At 47.0% G+C, this 21,436-nt stretch overlaps 1 long non-coding RNA gene across 1 annotated transcript in view; it reads right to left on the bottom strand.

Moving 5' to 3' along the window:
- The window catches only part of LOC136588037 (uncharacterized), a 43,434-nt gene extending 37,825 nt beyond the window's left edge, over window positions 1-5,609 (bottom strand). Inside the window, exon 1 of the long non-coding RNA XR_010787532.1 lies at window positions 5,498-5,609. This is a non-coding gene — a long non-coding RNA (uncharacterized lncRNA). The remainder of the gene's footprint in view (window positions 1-5,497) is intronic.
- Window positions 5,610-21,436: the final 15,827 nt, after the last annotated feature.

Raw genomic sequence — 21,436 nt, 5'->3', positions numbered from 1 at the left:
GCGTCTTCACTCTTGTATCGCCAGTGTGAAGGCGCCCTAGGGTTGTATAAAGTAGTGCGCCGCAGCAGGTAGTTGCTACGACAGCGTCATGCCAGGCAGGTTGGCGCCAGATGCCTTTCTATCATGGATCCCACAGCAGCCTCATCCTTTACCTATACAAAAATACTCCTGAGCCCCAAAACGAGGGACAGCAAGGATTTTGACATCTACTGGGCTTTGGTTGGCCGCCGCCATCAGGAGACCCTGAATCCCGCAGGACGCATTTTTCCTGTTAACTATTTTTTTTCTCCTCTGAGATCAGCGGCAGCGGATGGATCTGGCGCTGCTTATCTACACTTACGCTAATGAAATAATATACTGGCATTCCCACCACACGTCACGGTATCGGCGATTACGCAAGACTTCATTCTGCGTGAAAGCTAAGGGCTGTCCAGGATTACTTGAAGAACACGCCGCTTTCCTCACAAAACAGCGCCACACTTCTCCGTAGGTTAGGTCTGGTATTGCATTGAATGGGCCGAGTTACAATATGACATAAAACCTGTGCACAGGTGCGAAGCTGTTTTTTGGGAGGAAAGCTGCCATGCTTTACCAATCCTGGCAACACCTTTAAGGGCCACAAATAGGACCGGGTTCTGTCATGGAACAGCTTCGTTGTCCGTTTCTCCCATCGGCCCAACTCTCCTCCAATCTATAGGGGATACTGCCCCCTGCTGGTTGGGAACCATGTGTTACTGTCTCATGCCAGCTTCTTCCATACCTCATTCGGACAGAGCTCATGGAAGAAGCTGGTCCCTTAAATACACCCCCATCGACAGATACCCCTTTAAGGGCTCGTTCGTTCAGGGGCTAGTGCGGATTTCGGTCCATGAACACACTATATCCATAAACCGAAACACGCCGATCCCGCGCCATAATCGCTGTATTACGCTTGTATATACCCAGCATATTAACGTGTGGAAAAAAAAATAAAACGTAATAAACCCCATTGACTTCTTGCGTAAATATAGTTTTCCTGCAGATTTACGCACGCCCCTTCACGTTTATGGGCCATTTCGGTGTGTAATACCAAACAAGGTAGGTCATGTGACTGAAATATACGTGAAAAACCCACAGCTGTGAACGAACCCATGGAAATCACGGGGTTCTATTCGCTACGTAAATGTGCCCGTGTGAGAGCGCCCCTCAGGCTCAGAGCCCACCGCCTGCAGATATTAGCAGCTGTAACCCCCCCACAGACGTACAAGGGGCCATTGTTGGAGGGGACCCCCTCTGAGACGGAGCCGAAATCCAAACAGCGGTTCCCACTCTGAAAGCCCTGGCCGGCTCAGGTATTACATAGTCAGATAGTCATGGCAACGGCCGCCATTTAATCATAGGCAATAACCGTTTGCAGGCGCTTGTAACGTACGCCATGCTCTTGTATAGGCACCCACAGGCTCCATGGAAGAGTAGGCAGGCGCTGCACTCTTATGGAAGCTGTCTAAAAGACAATCTGTCTTTGTTGCCCCTAGCAACCAATCACAGCACAGCTTTCATTTCTTATACTGCTGATGTAAGATGAAAGCTGCGCTGTGATTGGTTGCTAGGGGAAACAAAGACGGATTTTCTTTTAGACAGCCTTCATAAGACTGCGGTGTTGGGTGACATTTCCATATCCCTCCCGGTATATTCAAGGGACATGACTGGCTAATCTTCCCTATGACACAAGGAGGCGTAACGATTACATAACTAGGCACACGTTGTATTCAGGGCTGTGGGAAAGCTGGGTGCCATCCATCTGTCTGTCATTCATCTGTCTGCTGGACGACAACCGCTGCCAGAACTATAATGGTGCCCAAATACGTCAGATGACATAACGACCAGTATGGCTGACAGCAGCTGTCACCCAGCTTTTCCAAAGTGCCAAATGCAAAACTTTAACCAGTTACACAATCACTGCTCCCCCTTGTGGAGAAGATTTGCTATTCCCTTGAAATGCTGGGTGACAACTGCTATAGTAGGGATAATGGTGATCAGATGACAGGATGACCAGTATGGCCGACAGCAGCTGTCACCCAGCTTTCCCAGAGTTACAAATCCAACATCTACTTAGACAATCATTACAATTTGCATTTGTGATCCTTGAGATGCTGGGTGACAACCGCTGCGATAGCAATAATGGGTCAGATGATGTGACCACCAGTATAGCGAGCCGACAGCAGCTGTCACCCAGCTTTCCCAGAGTGCCAGATGCAAAAATCAAACCAGTTATACAATCATCACCCGCCCGTTGTGGATGAAGATTTGCCCCATCTGTGGCCCTTAAAGTGTCGGGTACAAAAGCTTCAGTAGCTAAATGGGTTGGGTCACATGACTTGGCTACTACCCAGCTTTCGCAGAGTCTAGTCAGATGGGAAAGCTGGGTGACATCTGTTATTTTTCTGTCCTACTGAGTGACAACCACTGTGGTAGCGATAATGCCCAAAGTGGTTGACACCCAGCAGGTTAGATGATGTGATTACCAGTGCAATGACAGCAGCTGTCACCCAGCTTTCCTAGAGTCAGGCATGAAACATTTACATAATTATACAACCATTACGCCTTTAAAATACTGGGTGACAACTGCTTCAGAAGCTATAAATGTACCCAAATTGGTTGTCACCCAGTCAGATGACGTGATGATCAGTACGGCTGCCAGCAGCTGTCACTCAGCTTTCCCAGAGTCTAGGCAGATGTTACATTTCAGACTCTGGGAAAGGAGGGTGACGGCTGTCATTTTTCTGTCCTGCTGGGAGACAATCACTGTGGCAGTGATAAAAGTGTCCAAATTGTCTGTCACCCAGCAGTACAGATGAAGTGATGACCAGTACGGCTGCCAGCAGCTGTCAACTCAGCTTTCCCAGAGCCAAAAAAACCCAAAGTCCAACTAGTTATACCATCGTTATGTCCCGTTGTGGGGAGGATTTGCCATTCATGACTCTTGGGTGACAACAGCTGTTAATAGCAATAATGGTGCACAAATGGGTTGTCACCCAGCAGGTCCGAAGACACGATTACCATTACCAAAGCTATCACCCAGCTTTCCTAGAGTCATGAATGCAACATGTAAGTAGTTATTAGAGATGAGCGAGTATACTCGCTAAGGCACATTACTCGAGCGAGTAGTGCCTTAGCAGAGTATCTCCTCGCTCATCTCTAAAGTTTCGGGGGCCGGCGGGAAAGAGCGGGGAGGAACATAGGGGAGATCTCTCTCTCCCCCCTGCAACTCACCTGTCACCAGCGCTGGCCCCCGAATCTTTAGAGACGAGCGGGGAGATACTCAGCTAAGGCACTACTCGCTCATCTCTACTAGTTATACAATCATTACGCCCCCTTGTAGGGGAAGATTTTCCCTTCGGTGACTCTTGAAATACTGGTTGACAACTGCTGTAATAGCAATAACAGACCCAAACTGGTTGTCGCCGGCTGGTCAGATGACTATTGCATGACTAGTTAGACTTTGTGACTCTGGGAAAGCTGGGTGATAATGGTGTTCCAAGCGGGTCAGCCATACTGGGCATCTAACCTGCTGGGTGGCAACCAATTTGGGAACCACTATCAGGGTGGTTTCACATGGGTGAGAAAATTGCGCGATTTTCGCCTTCAGCGGTAGTCAATTAAAAAAAAGCAGGATATGAAACCAATTGTTTACGAGGTTCCCTTCCCATCTGCAATGTTTTGATTCATGCGATGCTGAGGGGATAAAAAAAATAAAAATAAATAAAAAAAAAATAAAAAATTGCGGTTTGCCCAGTCTTTCTGCGAGGTGCGATTTTTTTATTTTTATTTATCTCCCACGTATCGCCCGTGTTGAATTAGCCTCGGGGCTCGTTTACACAGACATATTGCTTAGTCCAATCCGTGAATATGCAGCATATTTACGAGCTGAAATACAGTGTTTTGCGGCGTTTCTCTACCCATCAGCGGCTCTTTTGCGTGCGAACATACTCAGCGTATTTAAGCACGTAAAAAAAGATGCACCAAGTTCCATTGATTTTGTGCGTAAATTTCAGCAGCCCATTGATCATTACGGCGTCTAACGCACCAAGATGGGACATGATGTTTTTTTTCTTCACGTAACCCAAAATTGTGAGAACATTGCGCAGCATTAGAACCGAAGGGCTCCATTCCCTGCGTAACACGCGGTGTATTTCCGCTCGTGTGAAGAAGCCCTTACAGCAGTCGTCGCCCGGGGTCTCAAGGGTCACAAACGGCAGATCTTACCACGCAAGGAGGCATAATGATAAACACAGAACTCTATAGATGTCACATTTAGGACTCTGGAAAAGCTGGGTGACAGCTGCTGCCAGCCGCACTGGTCGTCGGATCACCTGACAGCAGCGGGCACCCAGCTTTCTACATACTTATACAATCATTACAAGCCCTTGCGGGGGGGGGGGGGGGGGGAGATTTGCCATTTGTGGCCCTTGAAATGTGACAACCATTGGAATAGCGTTCATTGTGTCCAAACCGGTTGTCACCCAGCGGGTCAGGTGACGATTACATAACTAGCTGGACTTTACATTCATGACTCTGGGAAAGCTGGGTGGTAATGGGGTCTAAAGTGGTTGTCATCTCAGCCATATGGTCATCTGATCTGATGGGTGACAACCAATTTGGACACAATTGCTTCATGTACAGCGGTTGTCACCCAGCAATTCAAGGGTCGTGAATGGCAAATCTTCCCCAGGGCATAATAATTCTATAACTTTGCAGATGTTGCATCTAGGACTCTGGGAAAGCTGGGTGCCCGCTGCTGTCAGCTATACTGGTCATCATGTTATCTGACGGCAGCGGTCACCCAGCTTTTCTATAGGTCATCTAAACAGGCATTGTGGTGGTAAAATTTGCCATTCGGGACCCTTGAAGTGCTGGTGACAACCACTGCGATAGCGGTGTCCGAACTGCTTGTCACCCAGCAGGTCAGATGATGGATGGCAGCTGTCACCCAGCTTTCCCAGAGTGTCAGATGAGATGCAAAAACCAAACCAGTTATACAATCAGTACTCCCCCTTGTGGAGAAGATCTGCTATTCAGGACCCTTGAAGTGCTGGGTGACAACCGCTGTGGCCGCTATAACGGTGCTCAGGCTGGTTGTCACCCCGCAGCACATGACAACTGGAGAGAATTTTTTGCAACTTTGTTTCTTTTAAAAGGGGCAGATATCAGATCCGCAATGCAAACTATCAGTAAGCAGAAGCCCCAATACTTGGGCGCAGACAGCAGGTGAGCTGTGAAGCCCCCACTAGTGAGGCACAGGGGTGCGGCGCAGAACTCAGCAACTAAGTAACTTTCCCCAAACTATATAACCAATACTCTGCAGTGCAGTCAGCCCCCTGATCAGCGGGACCCCCGGCACTGCAGCCACTGAACTTCTCCTGCAGTACCGTGCACCAGCCCCGCTGTCCTCCAACACCCCCGCCCTCGCCTGCTGGGGGTCAGCTCCCCAGCTCCAGCAGCCCACTGGATCTCTCACCTCCTGCTCTCAGCTTGGTCCCGACAAGCAGCCCATGAGAGGAACCTCCACAGCGGAGAAGCAAAACTACAACTCCCGGCACACTGAGCGCGGGCTTCAAAGCCGCAAAACTTTATTACACGAAGGCTGACGTGGCTGCACGGCCGCCGAGGCCCCGCCCACCTCTACTCCAGCGCTGCGGCTTAACCCCTTGCTGGCTACAGAGATCCCAGCAGATGTCAGTAATGACAGGAGGAGAGTGCGGAGGAACCTGGGCACAAACATTTTTTTTTAGGAGCTCTGGGTAATTGTGGGAAGGGGAATATATTTTGGAAGATATGAGAGGAATCAAAGCTGGATATTCGAACTGATTGTAGGACAATCAGCGACTACAAGAACGGAGCGAGCATTGTGGATGGAAATACCATCTAATCCAGCAAAAAAAAGCGTAACAGCCGGCTTCACGCAGACGATTGCAATCCGTAAAAACAGTCTAATTCTTCATGTGATTTTCAAGAGATTTTTGCAATTTTTACGTCCAATCTCCATTCACTCTACATCCATTTTTTACATGCATTTAAAAACGCGTAAGGCTGGCTTTCTACAGACGTATTGGCGCACGTAATACGCAGTCAATAGAAATATTGATTCCAATGGCTTCGTTCACATGCACCAATTTTGCGTGCACATTTTGGCCGCCCAAGAAAAGACAGAACATGTTCTATTTTTCTGCGTATTTGCACACCAAATGCCCCCATAGAAGTCAATGAGGGATGAGCAAATGTGCGCAATACGTAAGGCGATGCACGAAATACCAGGTAATTCCGCTGGAAAAAGAACACATCCGCAACTAATTAGCCATTTCAATCGGTGCGGTTACAGACGCCATTGAACATAGCGTGGGGGCAGAAAAAGTGCAGTAAAATACGCCGATACGCACGTATTGTCACGAGAGAGCCTATTGAAATCAATGGCTTCCATTTCCTGAGTTTTTTTAAGCGATTTTTCACGTTCAAAAACATGCGCAAAAATGCTCGCCTGTAGAAGTCCTAATTCTTTTTCTCTGCATTCAGTGTGGATTTCCAAATTCGCATGCATAAAAATACGCTCTTTATGAACTATGGCGCAGTTTTTCTCAGAATCTGAGCCCAGACCCACGGAAAAACCAGTGTGTGAATGAGGCCCAAGCGTGCGTTCACCCAGGCCGTATCCACTGCAGGATATCTGCAGCTGTGAAATCTGCGCCTAACAGAACACGGATTTGCTGCAGATTTAACCCTTGCACTGCCCTATCTTAGGATTCTATTGGATGCTATGAGGATCTGCTCCGTAGTCCGCGGGATTTTAAGATCCACATTGCTGGAAAATGAACTGACATGTCGGTTTTTGGTGCCATTTTTGTGTGAAACCCATGTGGAAACTGTCAGGCGGCTGCATGCTGATTTGTTCCATTAATGGGGGCTACGTGCCCCTCACGTGGGTATTTGCGCTGACAATACACAGAGAATAGAACCCAGTGATTTCAATCAGTTCTTTCACATTTCCTTATTTTGCACAGATTTTGAGTTGTGCAAAAAAAAAAATTTCTGCGTATTTGCGCACCAAAGGTAAGGAGATGCGTGAGACACGGTGTAATTCCAGGCATGGAGACTAATCATGTATTCCGTGAGCGGAAGAAAAATCGCAGCATGCTCTATTTTCCGCGGGTTCCACATCATTGATGTCCCTGTTGACAAAAAGAATGGAAACGCCAAGTTGTCAATTTATTCATATATTTCCAGGAGGAATAACAGAGGAACAGCACAATGCAGAATTCTAAGGAACGAGGCTTCCGAATTGTTTCTTCATGAAGAATAGAAGTATTTGGTGTAAGAGACATGCTAGCGGTCCTCGCGGTCCTACAGTGTCAGGATAGCGCTAAATGTTCTCTGCCGCCCGTGTCCACATACGAGAATTTACGGGATGATGGATTTATAGACGATATCACTCAGGTAGATGGAAGACGGATTTTCTTTTTAACTAATTTGCAAAATGGAGCGTCTGACAGCTGCCAGCAGCATAAATCCTCGGGTGACGGGCAGACGGGCGACGGGTGCTGGCGTCTTAAAGCCACCTTCTTCCTTCCTGCCCAATTCTTCTTCTGAACTTTCATATACGTAAACAGTAACACCAACGCTTGCAGTGCCCTAAATAAAAAAACGGGCATGAGGCCTTGTGTACACTAAGGGCTTATTCACATGACCGCGCTCGCAAGGCGTATCACGCATGAAAAATTAGCATTTGCAATATGCAGTGACTAGAACCCGCTGATGTCGATGGGTTTGGTCACATCTGCATTTTTCGCCTGCGCATTTCGGTCACGCAAAAAAACCCGAAACGTCCTAATTGTTACGTATTGCACACGAAAACAAGACATATTAAACGAATTAAACCTGATTTCAATCGGAGTACGCTTGCGTGATTTTTTTTGTGCGCGCAAATCTGCAATCTCAAAAAATACAGTAAAATATGCACACGTAAAAACGCAACTGCCATCATGCCAATATATAGCGCAAAAGTGTGCGTAAATATGCTTACGCCCGTGTGACTCTGCTCTTAGATCGGCGCCACACAGGCGTAAGTGCATTTACGCACACATTTGCGCAATGGGCATTACGTATTGGCGTGCGCATGTGTGTGTTTTTCTGTACTTTTTGCACATGCAAATCGTGCGCATTTGGACAAATAAAACAACAGCGCGGCCGGTCAGCGAAATTGGCAATTAAGTGAATTTGTTCAATATGTGCTATTTTCGTCTGTGCAAATGTGCAGGAAAATAGAGCTCGCTGCATATTTTTTTGCGCGAACGAAAAGCGCGTGCAAAATACGCTTATGTGAACTTAGTGAAATCATTGTGTCGCATTCACTACGTATTGTACGAGCAAATTTTGCACGCAGTCGGCACTGCGCAAATACATTTGTGTGAATCCGGCTCTAGAGTGTATTTACACGGACAATTTTCTTGCGCAATTTCTGCGTGTTGCGAGATGCACAGAAATCACACTTTTCACTTTTTTAAAAGGTCCGTTTACACGGGCGAGTTTTCACTTGCAGTGATGCTGTGCGATAGAACAATTGCAACACGTCCCGCCATAGTTTGGGCGCTTCTGATTAAGAATTGCGCATTATTCCCTAGGGCAAAAAATAAATAAAATCCCAACACACTCGCATAGAAGCGCGAGTTTCACGCGAGTGCGATTATCTATTTTTACTATTGGAACAACATGCGGTCATCACACATGAGAAAGTGGTGGCGGAATGCATTTTTCTCATAAAATGCATCGCAGGTTTACAAGTGCGATATTGGTCCACGTTTTTTTGACCAATATTGCACTTACCCATTTAAATACTGTACAACTTAAGGCCCCTGTCACACAAGGCCGTGAAAATCACGCAAGATTTGTGCGTTCCGAGACGAACAAATCTCGCACAAATACGAACCTCATTCCTTTGAATCGGGTCATATACATGAGCAATATTTTTTACCGCATGGCATCGTGGTGCAGGAAAAAAATCACGCCATATCCTATCTTTAGGCGTTCCACGGAACGCATCGGCCATTGCTTTCAATAGGACAGGAATACACAACACGTGCGAAGTATCTAGCTGAAAACAATGGAAACACTTGCCGATCCTCCGAGGATCATAACCCTGCCGAAAAAATAGGAAATGTTTTGTTTTTTTTACAGAACGCCTCGCGTCCACCGGTACATCACACGAGCGCGATTTCAGGCTGGTAGGTGGAGTGGCTCACCACAAGCCGTCACAATAAGGCTACATTCACACGGGGAGCGCGATATCGCACTTGGTAACATGCGTTTTACTTGCAGATGCGAGGCATTTTCGCATGAAAACGTTTGGGAAATTGCAATCTTCCGGCGCTGGAATCGCGCACGTCGGAGGATCGAGAAAGTGTTTCTGATTGATTTCAATGGGAAACATCGCATCGCACCCGCGAGCCCCTCGTACGGCATGCCATGTTTTTGGCTGTCCCGTTGAAAACAATGGGAGATTCAATCCGAAGGACGCAAAAAAAAAAAAAAGGTCAGGCTGCGATGTTTTACCTCACAGCATCGCGCAAATGTTGTGCATATTGCAACGCAAAAAAATTGCGCACGTGTGAATGTAGCTTTACTGTAATGGACACCGGAAACTGCCATGTATGATGGCAGAAACCTGCGAGAGCTCCGACCTGCTTCTGTCTGGTGGACAGAGGTGCTGTCAGTCACCACAAGTACAGGGGGCGCCACATAAAAAATAACCGACACCGCACTCTTATGAAGGCTGTCCAAAATAAAATCGGTCATTGTTGCCCATAGCAACTAATCACAGCGCAGCTTTCATTTTACTTCAGCGGTGTAAGAACCCACAGCAACCAATCACTGCGCAGCTTTCATTTTACCTCAGCAGTGTAAGAAATGAGAGCCGCGCTGTGATTGGTTGCTATGGGCAACAAAGACAGATTTTCTTTTAGGCAGTGTGGTGTCGGGCCCTGTATATTATGAGGTTTGAGCCTCTGAATACATTTGTGGCCGTGACGCCAGCTGACAGTTTACTTAAACCGTGGCATGAAGCGCCACTGTCAGTAAACCAGCTCGTCCGTGCGGCTTCTCTACGGTCTCCTTGCACGCAGCTTTTAACGTTGACATTTTTATCTTAAAGAAACAGTCTCAGGAAATGCTTCGGCAACTGAAATGGAAAATGAAGACATTTTGCAAATAGTCAAAGGGTTTTGCCAAGACGGAAAGTTTTCCCCTAACCGACCCCCGGGAGCTCCAGTGACCGCAAGAGTGATGGCAGACACTGCGCACCGCTGCTCCATTCATGCCAGAGAAAATGGAGTTCAATCACATGGCTATGTACAGAGCGGCAGCGATAATGCTCGACCGTTGCTCTATTCATTCGGGGGTACACAGGGACCCCATTCTCATTATCAGCATTCAGACCCCCACCAACCAGAAAGCTGCCCCCCTATCCTGAGGGCTCCTCCACACTGGCGATGGCTATATTGTTTTTGTTCACACAATTTTTGAGCATCAGTGATGCTTTTTCCGGAAAATAATCTCACATCGCATCGCTGCCGTTTGTGATTTTCTCCCGCGATGGCGCAAATACGTTTACGTGAATACGGCTCCAGAGTTTATTTACACGGACAATTGATCGCTCAAAATTCGCTTAAACAGCAGTTTGAGTTATAATTTTTAGCGTTCACTTTGCATAAGGCCCCCTGTCCACGGGCGCTGCGGAGATCCGCCGCGGGAGCAGAAGCTGCTGCTGAATCTCCGCCAGTCAGCCCTATCTGATAGATAGGCTGGCCGCGGACAATCAGAGCAATTCGCAGCATGCTGCAAATTGCCCGCTGCGATTCTCAGTTCGTGGACAGTATGACGGCGCTTTCCATTGAAGTGCTATGGAAAGCTTCAGAGCGCGTGATTCGCCGGCGGTTTACCACCGGCTAAATCACGCCCGTGGACAGGCACCCTTAGGCCTCATGTCCACGGGCAAAATATGATTTTAAATCCGCAGCGGATCACCCGCACGCGGATTTGCAACCCATAGGGATGCATTGACCACCCGCGGGTAGATAAATACCCGCGGATGGTCAATAAAAGTGAATTAATAAAAATATGGAGCATGAAAAAAAAATGGACATGCTCCATTTAGGTGCGGGCCTCCCGTGGGGACGGCTCCCGCAGGCTTCTATTGAAGCCTATGGAAGCCGTCCGGATCCGCGGGAGACCTAAAATAAGAATAACTTACCCGCAGCGGACCGGGCAGGTCTTCTCTTCTTCCCGGCCGGATCTTCTTTCTTCGGCCCGGCGGATGTGCCTGGCGCATGCGCGCGGCACGCTGCCGGCGTGCCGAGCACATCCGCCGGCCAAAGAAAGAAGATCCGGCCGTGCAGAAGAGAAGACCTGCACGGACCGCTGCGGGTAAGTTTATTCTTATTTTCAGCGCTCATGTCCGCGGGGCATGAGGGACCCGCTACGGATTCTCCATAGAGGAGAGGCCTTAGTGTGTAAATGAAGGCTCACGCATGCAGAAGACAAGCGGGACAGCTATCTTTTGCATACAGCTGTTGTCTTCTCAGAGCGCTCGGCTCGTATACAGCTGAGCGCTCCGAGCGGGGTATGCAGAAGACAGCTGGAGCGCTATCTTCTGCATGCAGCTGTTGTCTTCTTGGAGCGCTCAGCTGGTATACAGCTGAGTGGGGTATACAGAAGTCAGCTGGAGTGCTGTCTTCTGCATGCTCCTGCTGTGTTCACAGAGCGCTCAGCTGGCATATAGCTGAGTGCTCCGAGTGGGGTATGCAGAAGACAGCTGGAGCGCTGTCTTCTGCATACCTCTGCTGTGTTCTACGAGCGGGATACCAGCTAAAACAATAGTATCAGTGGTATCCCGCTGAGAATTCAGCGCACGGTCCTGATAAGTATCATCGTTGTCTTTAAGCTTGCTTAACGAAAACTGCACGATGGCCGCATGTTTAGACCCAACGATTCTCACTCAAAAGACGGCTTTGAGCGAGTTTCGAGCGAGAATCGTTGGGTCTAAATGGGCCTTTACTGATGCAAACTGAAGCAAACAGCTCAGTCAGATAGACAGTTAGGCGCTGTTCACACCTCCGTCTGCTCGTTCCGTACAGGGAATCTCTCATGGATGCCGGAAGCAATAGTGGGAATGCTGCTATTTCTTTCCAGTAATATGATGGAACCAATTATATTCTGAGTTCTGTCGGCTGCCGCAGGATCTGTCATTTTGACGGACCTGACGGACGTTTTATTTTGATTCTTCTGTTTCATCATAAAACAGAAGAAAATATAAAAGGAACCCAAGTTTCCGTTTGTATCTGTTTTCAACTGATCTTTTTTTTTTTCCTGCTTGAAAGGTAACTGCAGTTTAAGCACTTCAGGCACAGTTATTAAACGGATCCGTTAAACGGAAGCATAAACTGATATAAGCCAATTAGTTTCCATTTGTGTCCGTCCCCCATTAACAACAATGCTGAAGGGAACCTGCTGCGTCCCCACAGCACCATAAACTACTAAGTTAGTGTGCTGTTAGGCTGGCGACACACAAACGGGTCGGATTCCGCATGATGGAGTCTGCAGCGGAATTGGAGCCTGTTCCCAGCCGGCGTTCACGCGTGCCTAAATCTATCTGTACTGCGGATGGTCCAGGCGGCTCGCTATCAAACATGCGCAGTACAGATTTTTTTTTTCAATGTTTTCCCCATGCCGTCGCTAGGCAATGATGCTGAATCCGCGACCTTTATGCAATATCAACTGTGGAAGGGCCACGGGTCTAACGGCTTCCATTGTCTTCAATGGGAGCCATCCATGCGGACACCACACAAAAAAAAAATTCCTCCGCTCACAGAAACTGCAATTCGATTACGCGAGTGTGTAGGAAAAATCTGTTTTACATTGCATGCTCCAAACTGTATTTGCTGTGGATTCTGCAATGCAAATTCATTTGTGCGCCACCAGCCTTAAGGGATATGGCGGGAAGGCGGGTGATGTATTTTTTATGCCCATCCAAATGGAACAAAACTTTCTCTGTGAGATTTTAGTGTCAATATAAGTAAGTGATTACAATATCAGAGCAAAAGGGTCATTTATTGTGGAGAACCGACCCCTTGTAGGGAGGCTCTAGTACCCTGTTGTACCATTTCTAGCTTGGATACGAGATGTGATACGGATGGGCATGGAGGCTCTAGTACCCTGCTGTACCAACTCTAGCTTTGATACAAAATGTAATACGGTAGGAAGGGGGGGGGGGGGCATGGAGGCTCTAGTACCTTTTTGGGCCTCCTCTATCTTGTATACAAGATGTCATGCAGGTGGGCATGGACGCTTTAGATCCTGTTGTACCACCTCTAGCTTGAATACAAGATATGATACAGGCAGGCATGGAGGCTCTAGTACTCTGCTGTACTGCCTCTAGCTTGGATGCAAGATGTAATACGGGTGGCATGGAGGCTCTAGTACTTTGTTGTACCGCCTCTAGCTTGGATACAAGATATGATATGGGCAGGCACGGAGGCATACAGGTCCCGTATGGTATCCTGCAGCATATTGCTGTACATTTGCTGTAAATGACCCTCAATATTGTGCAAACTCATAGACTGTAGTAGTTGGCATCGCAGATGGTCCCATACATGTTCTATTGATGATAAATCTGGCACCCGGCGGCCACAGAAGTGTGACAATGTTGTGGGGGCTTCCTGTGCCCCTCTTGTGTGTGTGGCTGAGCATTATCCTGCTGCCTCTTGGAAGCCGCCATGAGAGGAACACATGTGGCTGCAGGATGTTCTGAACATATCGCTGAGCTGTCATTGTACCTCGTACCACTTCTAAGGGGGAACGACTGTCGTAGGCGATGGCCCTCCAGACTAGCAGGGGGCAGTGTGCCACTCCACAGCAAAGGCAGTATTGAGGCGCTCACCCCAATGTTTCCAGACACAAACACGGTTGTCGTCAGAACCCAAAATAAACCTGGATTCATCGCTGAAGACAATCTGGTTCCACTCGGTAGCGTCCAGTTTCATCCTTCACGACATCACTGAAAACAGAGCTGATGGTGGGTGGCAGAGGCTGTACATGTAATGGGGGCCATGAAAACAAATGTTCTTCAGCCAAGCGCCTGGAAATTGCTCTGACAGACACAGGGGTGTAACGATGGCGCCACCTATCTGCATAGCGGACAACAAAATAGTTGGAGCTGCTCATGTTTTTTGTATGATTTTCTCTACTGGAGGTCTGTCGGCGGTCCTGGGTCCAGTCACCTTGTGTGCCCTCACACATCCACTGGTTCCAACACCTCCTAACAGTCTGGTCAGACGCTCCTCTCTACTGGTGGTCTGTCGGGGGTCCTGAGCCCGGTCACCTTGTGTGCCCTCACACATCCACTGGTTCCAACACCTCCTAACAGTCTGGTCAGACGCTCCTCTCTACTGGTGGTCTGTCGGGGGTCCTGAGCCCGGTCACCTTGTGTGCCCTCACACATCCACTGGTCCCAATACCTCCAAACAGTCTGGTCAGACACTCCTCTCTACTGGTGGTCTGTTGGGGGTCCTGAGCCCGGTCACCTTGTGTGCCCTCACACATCCACTGATCCCAACACCCCTTAACAGAATGGTCAGAACGGCCGGTGGGGAACAATTCATTGATACGACCATCCTGCTTCTCACATCCAAATAACGCGCCCCTCTCAGACTCTGGTAATGGGATGAAATCTCTTCTCTGCCTTGTAGAGGCGTCAACAAGCTCTACAAAAGCGGAATAAGAGGTCACTACATACAAGGAGAGCCTTTTATAGGCCAAGGGGGGGAACAACTTTTAGGGCCTCTGATGAAAACAAATGTTCTTCAGCCAAGCACCTGGAAATGGTTCTGACAGACACAGGGGTGTAACGATGGCGCCAGCTATTTCTGCATAGCGGACAACAAAATAGTTGGAGCTGCTCATGTTTTTTGTATAATCTTCTCTACTGGTGGTCTGCCGGGGGTCCTGAGTCCAGTCACCTTGTCTGCCCTCACACATCCACTGTTCCCAAGACCCCTTAACAGTCTGGTCAGACGTTCCTCTCTACTGGTGGTCTATAGGGGGCAGTCCTGAGCCCAGTCACCTTGTCTGTCCTCACACATCCACTGCTCCCAACACCCCCTAACAGTCTGGTCAGACGCTCCTCTCCACTGGTGTTCTGTCTGGAGTGTCCTGAGCCCAGTCACCTTGTGTGCCCTCACACATCCATTGGTCCCAACACCTCCTAACAGTCAGGTCAGAATGGCCCGGTGGGGGACAATTAATCGATACGACCATCCAGCTTCTCACATCTCAATAGTGTGCCCCTCTCAGACTCTGGTAGCGGAGTGAAATCTCTTCTCTGCGTCATAGAGGCGTCTAGTGGTCAACAAGGTCTACAAGCGGAAGAAGAGGTCACTACACACAAGGAGCCTCCGAGAGCCTCTTATAGGCAAAGGGGGAACCACTTTTAGGGCTTCAGGTGACAAGACCGTCCATCTAATCACCACAACTCTCATCATTTACAGATCTACCTGAGATGGAACCGCAGGACGAGTTTGGCAGCTAAATTAGAACCACTTCTTGGTGCTTGATATTTTTTTAACAAAGAGTATAAATTGCCATTCTGTGTAGATAGAATCAGGGACAGCACAGATAATGCTACCACTGCTAATCCCCAACCGTGTGTTTATGACCTGAACTAACAGCATTGCAGGGATCTATGATCCAGCTGACCTCCCCCTGACATGTGCCATGAAGAAGAAGGAGGATTGAAGAAGTTGGAATTCAACTATCCAATGAACATGCATTCTCAAAGAGGGCTGTGCTTATGTAAATGTGCTCCAAAGTGGGCGTTTTTGTAGGGGTTGAAATGTCGGGAAGTATATTCAAGGTGTCAGGTAAGTGGATGCCTAATATGGGAGGTGCAAGGGCAGGATTGGAGGGGGACATGTTTAGGGAGTGCGCAGAAGGCGGGCAAAAGTGTGTACGAGAGCTACGGGCAAAGAAGCAGCAGAGGATCCAGCATGGCGAGCAGGCGTGGATAATAACAGTGCCCAGTAACAGTTGACGAACGGCGGCAAGCTATGACAGAGCACTGACACATGCCACACACAGATGACACCTAGTAGTGCAAACCTTGTAGAACTTCCTCTCGTCTGCACAGTCCTATATCACCTGCCCATTTGTCTGCCACTCTATGCATGTTCTGGGTTCTGCAAATAAGGAAGATAAAACGATACCTCTGCAGCGCCATAAAAGTCTAATCTATCAAAGTAATGCATTATTTACCCTGCACGGTGAACATTGTCCAAAAAAAACCCCCAAAAACGCCAGAACTGCGCTTTTTTGGTCATTCGGTGTCCAAGAAAAAATGGAAAAAAAAAGTGATCAAAAAGTCATAGGTATTCCAAAATGGTACTAACGCAAACTGCAGGATGTCCTGAAAGCAATGAGCCCTCACACAACTATGTGGAACGAAAAATGAAAGTTATTGTGCGCAGAAGATGGTGGCAGAAAATAATTTAAAAAAAAATTAAATGTCTGAAAAAAAAAAAAGTAGTACATAAAAAAAACGACATAAGTTTGGTATTGTAGTAATCATACTGACCATTAGAATACAGGTATCAGGTCACTTTTTTGCAGTTTGTGGGCTGTAGAAACAAGACGCACCAAAAGATGACGGAATTTCTTTTTTTTTTCATTTTACTCCACTTAGAACTCTTTGAAAGTTTTTCAGTACATTATATGTTACCATTGAAAAATTCTGCAAAGAACAAACCCTCAGACAGCGACGTCGATGGATAAAAAAAGGAGTTATGATTTTTTTTAAAACAAAAAAAATGCTTGGTCACTAAGGGGTTAAATAACTGGAAAATGAGACCTGCTGCTATTATTCATTTTAGCAGGTTTTAGTTTTTTTTTACAAATTTGTTGCATAGTGTAATTTTTCCATGTAAAAATAATAATTATTCTTAAATCCCTCTTTAATCCGATCCTCCCACTCTCATCTCCAAGACTTTCCCTGAGCTGCACCAGTTCTCTGGAATGCGCTACCCCGGACAATCAGGTTAATTTCTAATTCCCACAGTATTAAGCGTGCCCTAAAAACACATCTCTTTAGGGAGGTCTACCCCAATTTATCACTTCACTTACCCTGCTTCTATATCCTCTACTTCATATCTGCACATGCACAGAGAGCGGCTGGTGACGGCACATACAACTTTATAAATACCGTATATACCGGCGTATAAGACGACTTTTGAACCCCGAAAAATCTGCTCTGCAGTCGGGGGTCGTCTTATGCGCCGGTAATACAAAAAAAAAAAAAGTGTAAAAAAAAAAAATTTTATTACTCACCTCCCACGGCGTTCTGTCGCGCTCCGGCAGGATGTCGCTCGCTCCGGCAGGCTGTCGCTCGCTCCTCGTCCCCGCCGCAGCATAGCTTTCTGAATGCGGGGCTTGAAATCCCCGCTTCCAGAAAGCTAATACACACGCCGGCAGCCATGACAGCATTGAATGGCTGTGATTGGCTAAAGCACACGTGGCTTCAGCCAATCACACTATTCAATGACATCATTGAATGGCTGTGATTGGCTGAAGGCGCACGTGTTAGCAATCACACCCATTCAATGATGTCATTGAATAGTGTGATTGGCTGAAGCCACGTGTGCTTTAGCCAATCACAGCCATTCAATGATGTCATGGCTGCCGGCGTGTGTATTAGCTTTCTGGAAGCGGGGATTTCAAGCCCCACATTCAGAAAGCTATGCTGCGCCGGGGACGAGGAGCGAGCGACAGCCTGCCGGAGCGAGCGACATCCTGCCGGAGCGCGACAGAACGCCGTGGGAGGTGAGTAATAAATTTTTTTTTTTTTCTCCACTGAATACCGGCGTATAAGGTGACAGTTGGGGGGTCGTCTTATACGCCCCGTCGCCTTATACGCCGGTATATACGGTACTACTCTACCTATGTAAAGATGGCTGGACCGTTTTACAGAAGACGCACTTGTACCTGCTGTGTCACCCCCATTTCCTTATAGATTGTAAGCTCTTTCGAGCAGCACCCTCCCGCTACTGTTCACACTGTCTATTGCTTTACTGTATGTAATATCTTATTTTATGTATGTTCCCTCTGACTCGTAAAGTACTGTGGAATATGTTGGTGCTGTATAAAGAAAAATGATTATTATAGCTTTCTGCATTGAAGCCCTCCTCTGTTATTCCCCCTGGAAATGCACAAATAAATTAATAACTGGATGTTACCATTCCCCTTGTTAATAGTGTGTGTCCTTACAAAGGCTGACACTATCCAGTAACACCCAGTTGCAAATGTATTAATTCATTACCAGGAGGAATAACAGAGGGTCGAAGGCAAAGTTAAAAAAAATGCTGCAAAATTGTCAATTCATGGGAATACAAATATTTAAAAAAACAGACACGTCAGGAGAGCCGACAGACACTTATTAAGTATAATTAGGGGTGGCTAATTACATTTTTCTTTACAATGCCCATGAAACAAAAAGGGGAAAAAGTCAGTACCCGCAGCTTCGGTCTTCACGCTCCTCGCTCTGTAAAAACGTGTAACAATTTGTCTAATATTTGTTATACAGGTCGGGACAAATATACCTTGTCGTACTATTGGAATAGTCGAGCAGAGTGTGATTTGACTGTGCAGTTTACGATGTGTAGAGCTGAAGGCGAGGAAGAGCACTTAGGAATGACATTCACTGACACAGTGTAACAGGAACCGTCTGCGCTTGACATCGTATTGATTGCTTACTTGCACCTGTTTTCCTCTCCTCCTTTGCTAACATTTTCTTCAGATTGTTATGGATGACCTACTTCTGTACACTGTGTTTACAGGAGCATTCCTCTTGAGAAAATGTTATCTCCTTAAAGGGATTTTCTGGTAGAAAATAAAAATGAACGAGAATTTAATAAAATTCCGCCCCAGTCGCAGTCTATCCTACGTACAGTATTTACTAGGCCTCAGCGATGCGTTCATAGTAACACAATGTCATGTGAACACATGGCTGTAGGATACGGTGACTTAACCTATAGAGTGAACAACATATACAGGCAGCCATGGTACGATGTGTGAAGTTATGTCACTAACATAAGGTCACTGAAGCCTGGTAAATATAGATTTTTTTGCTATTTACAGGTTCTGGAAATTTTTAAAACCACCACCTCCCCCCCAAATAAATGTCATGGTGGTTATCAGTCCATTAATCCAAACATTCGGCGCAGTCAAAAGTGCACATTAGTTTCCATGGAGACTGGGTGAAAGCAGCTGTAAGACATCCCTGGTGTCTTTAAACCTTTTTGGAAAAATCTCAATTGAACCTGAAAAACAACCTTGAAGGATCTAGCATCCCCACCCCAAAAGGGCATCCAAGTCTCCATCCAAGATCAGATATTCAAGCATACGTCCAAGAGTGGACATCTAATCCTTCACCTAAGAGCTGACATCCAAGAGAGGACATCCAAGCCTTCATCCATAAAGGGATCTCCAAGAGCAGACAACGCATTTTCTATCCGAGAATGGATATTCAAGCTTCCATCCAAGAGCAGACAACCAAGCTTCTATGTAAGAGCAGATAGCCAAGAGCTGACATCCAAACCTACAACCAAGAAGGGACATCCAAGTCTCCATCCAAGAGGGAACACCCAACTCTCTATTCAAGAGTATCCATCAAAGTGGGGAAATCCAAGCCTCCATCCAAGAGTGAACATTTAAGCCTCCCCCTAGGAGCTGACATCCAAGAGCGGACATCTAAGAATAGATATCCAAGAGCAGACAACTAAGAATAGATATCCAAGAGCAGACAACTAAGAATAGATATCCAAGAGCAGACAACTAAGAATAGATATCCAAGAGCAGACAACTAAGAATAGATATCCAAGAGCAGACAACCCAGTTTCCATCCAAGAACAGATATCCAAGCCTCCATCCAAAAGCAGAAATCCAAGCCTCCATCCAAAAGCGGAAATCCAAGCCTCCATCCAAAAGCGGAAATCCAAGCTTCTATTCAAGAGCTGACATCTGAACTTTCATTCAAGAGTGTACATCCAAGCCTTCATCAAAGAATGGATATCCAAGTTTTCATCCAGACAAACAGGCCTCTATCTAAGAGCAGACATACAAGCCTCCATCCATGATCTGATGTCCAAGCTTTCATTCAAGAGCTGACATCTATGCCTCCATCCAAGAGGGGACACCTAAGTGTCCATTCAAGAGCTATCCAAACCTCCATCCAAGAGCAGATATCCAAGTGGGGACACCAAACTGTCTATTCAAGAGCTGATATCCAAGGCTCCATCCCAGACTAGTCATCCAAGTCTCCATCAAGGTGCGGACATCCAAGCCTCCATCCCAAGAGCGGAAATCCAAGTCTGCTACATTGACAGGTCTCTCCCTGTTTGTATATAGGGAAAGGCCTGTCAATCTTAAGGCCCATTTAGGCCCAACGATTCTCACTTAAAATTCGCTCAAAGCCATCTTGTGAGCAAAAATCGTTGGGTCTAAACGCACGGACATCGTGCAGTTTTCGTTAATGATTCGAAAGCTGAAAGACAACGATGAGCCTAATCAGTGCTGCGCGCTGAGTTCTCAGGAGATACCGCTGATACTATTGTTTTAGCTGGTATCCCGCTCTGTGAACACAGCAGGAGTATGCAGAAGACAGCGCTCCAGCTGTCTTCTGTATACCCCGCTCGGAGCGCTCAGCTGTATACCAGCTGAGTGCTCCGTGAACACAGCAGGAGTATGCAGAAGACAGCACTCCGGCTGTGTTCTGCAAACCCTGCTCAGAGCGCTCAGCTGTATTCCAGCTGAGCACTCCGTGAACACAGCAAGAGTATGCAGAAGACAGCGCTCCATCTGTGTTCTGCATACCCCGCTTGGATCGCTCAGCTGTATGCCAGCTGAGTGCTCTGAGAAGACAACAGCTGTATGCAGAAGATAGCGGTCCAGCTGTGTCCTGCATACTCTGCTCGGAGCGCTCAGCTGTACACCAGCTAAGTGCTCCGAGAAGACAAAAGCTATATGCAGAAGATAGCGCCCCCGCTTGTCTTCTGCATACAACGTGAGCCTTCATTTACACACTTATGCAAAGTGAATGCTCAAAAATGTCACTCAAACTGCCGTTTGAGCGAATTTTGAGTGATCATCTTGCCTTGTAAATGCACACAACAATTATCGTTTAGAAGATGTCTATTGAGCGACTTTTGAGTGATAATCATTGTGTCTAAATGGGCCTTAATTGATCTGAGTAGAACAAAGCTATCTGGGCGTCTTCCTCATGATTCTTTTTTCCATTTCCAGCACTTTTTTAAAGTTTTTCAGAATAAAACATGCATGTTTGAAATGTCTGTGCCTGACGAGATTTTTTTCT

Source organism: Eleutherodactylus coqui, chromosome 1 (genome assembly GCF_035609145.1).
Source record: "Eleutherodactylus coqui strain aEleCoq1 chromosome 1, aEleCoq1.hap1, whole genome shotgun sequence".
NCBI classification, from domain to species: Eukaryota; Metazoa; Chordata; class Amphibia; order Anura; family Eleutherodactylidae; genus Eleutherodactylus; species Eleutherodactylus coqui.
The sequence above is the reverse complement of the archived record's forward strand: the minus strand, read 5'-3'. Positions and strand labels throughout refer to the sequence as shown.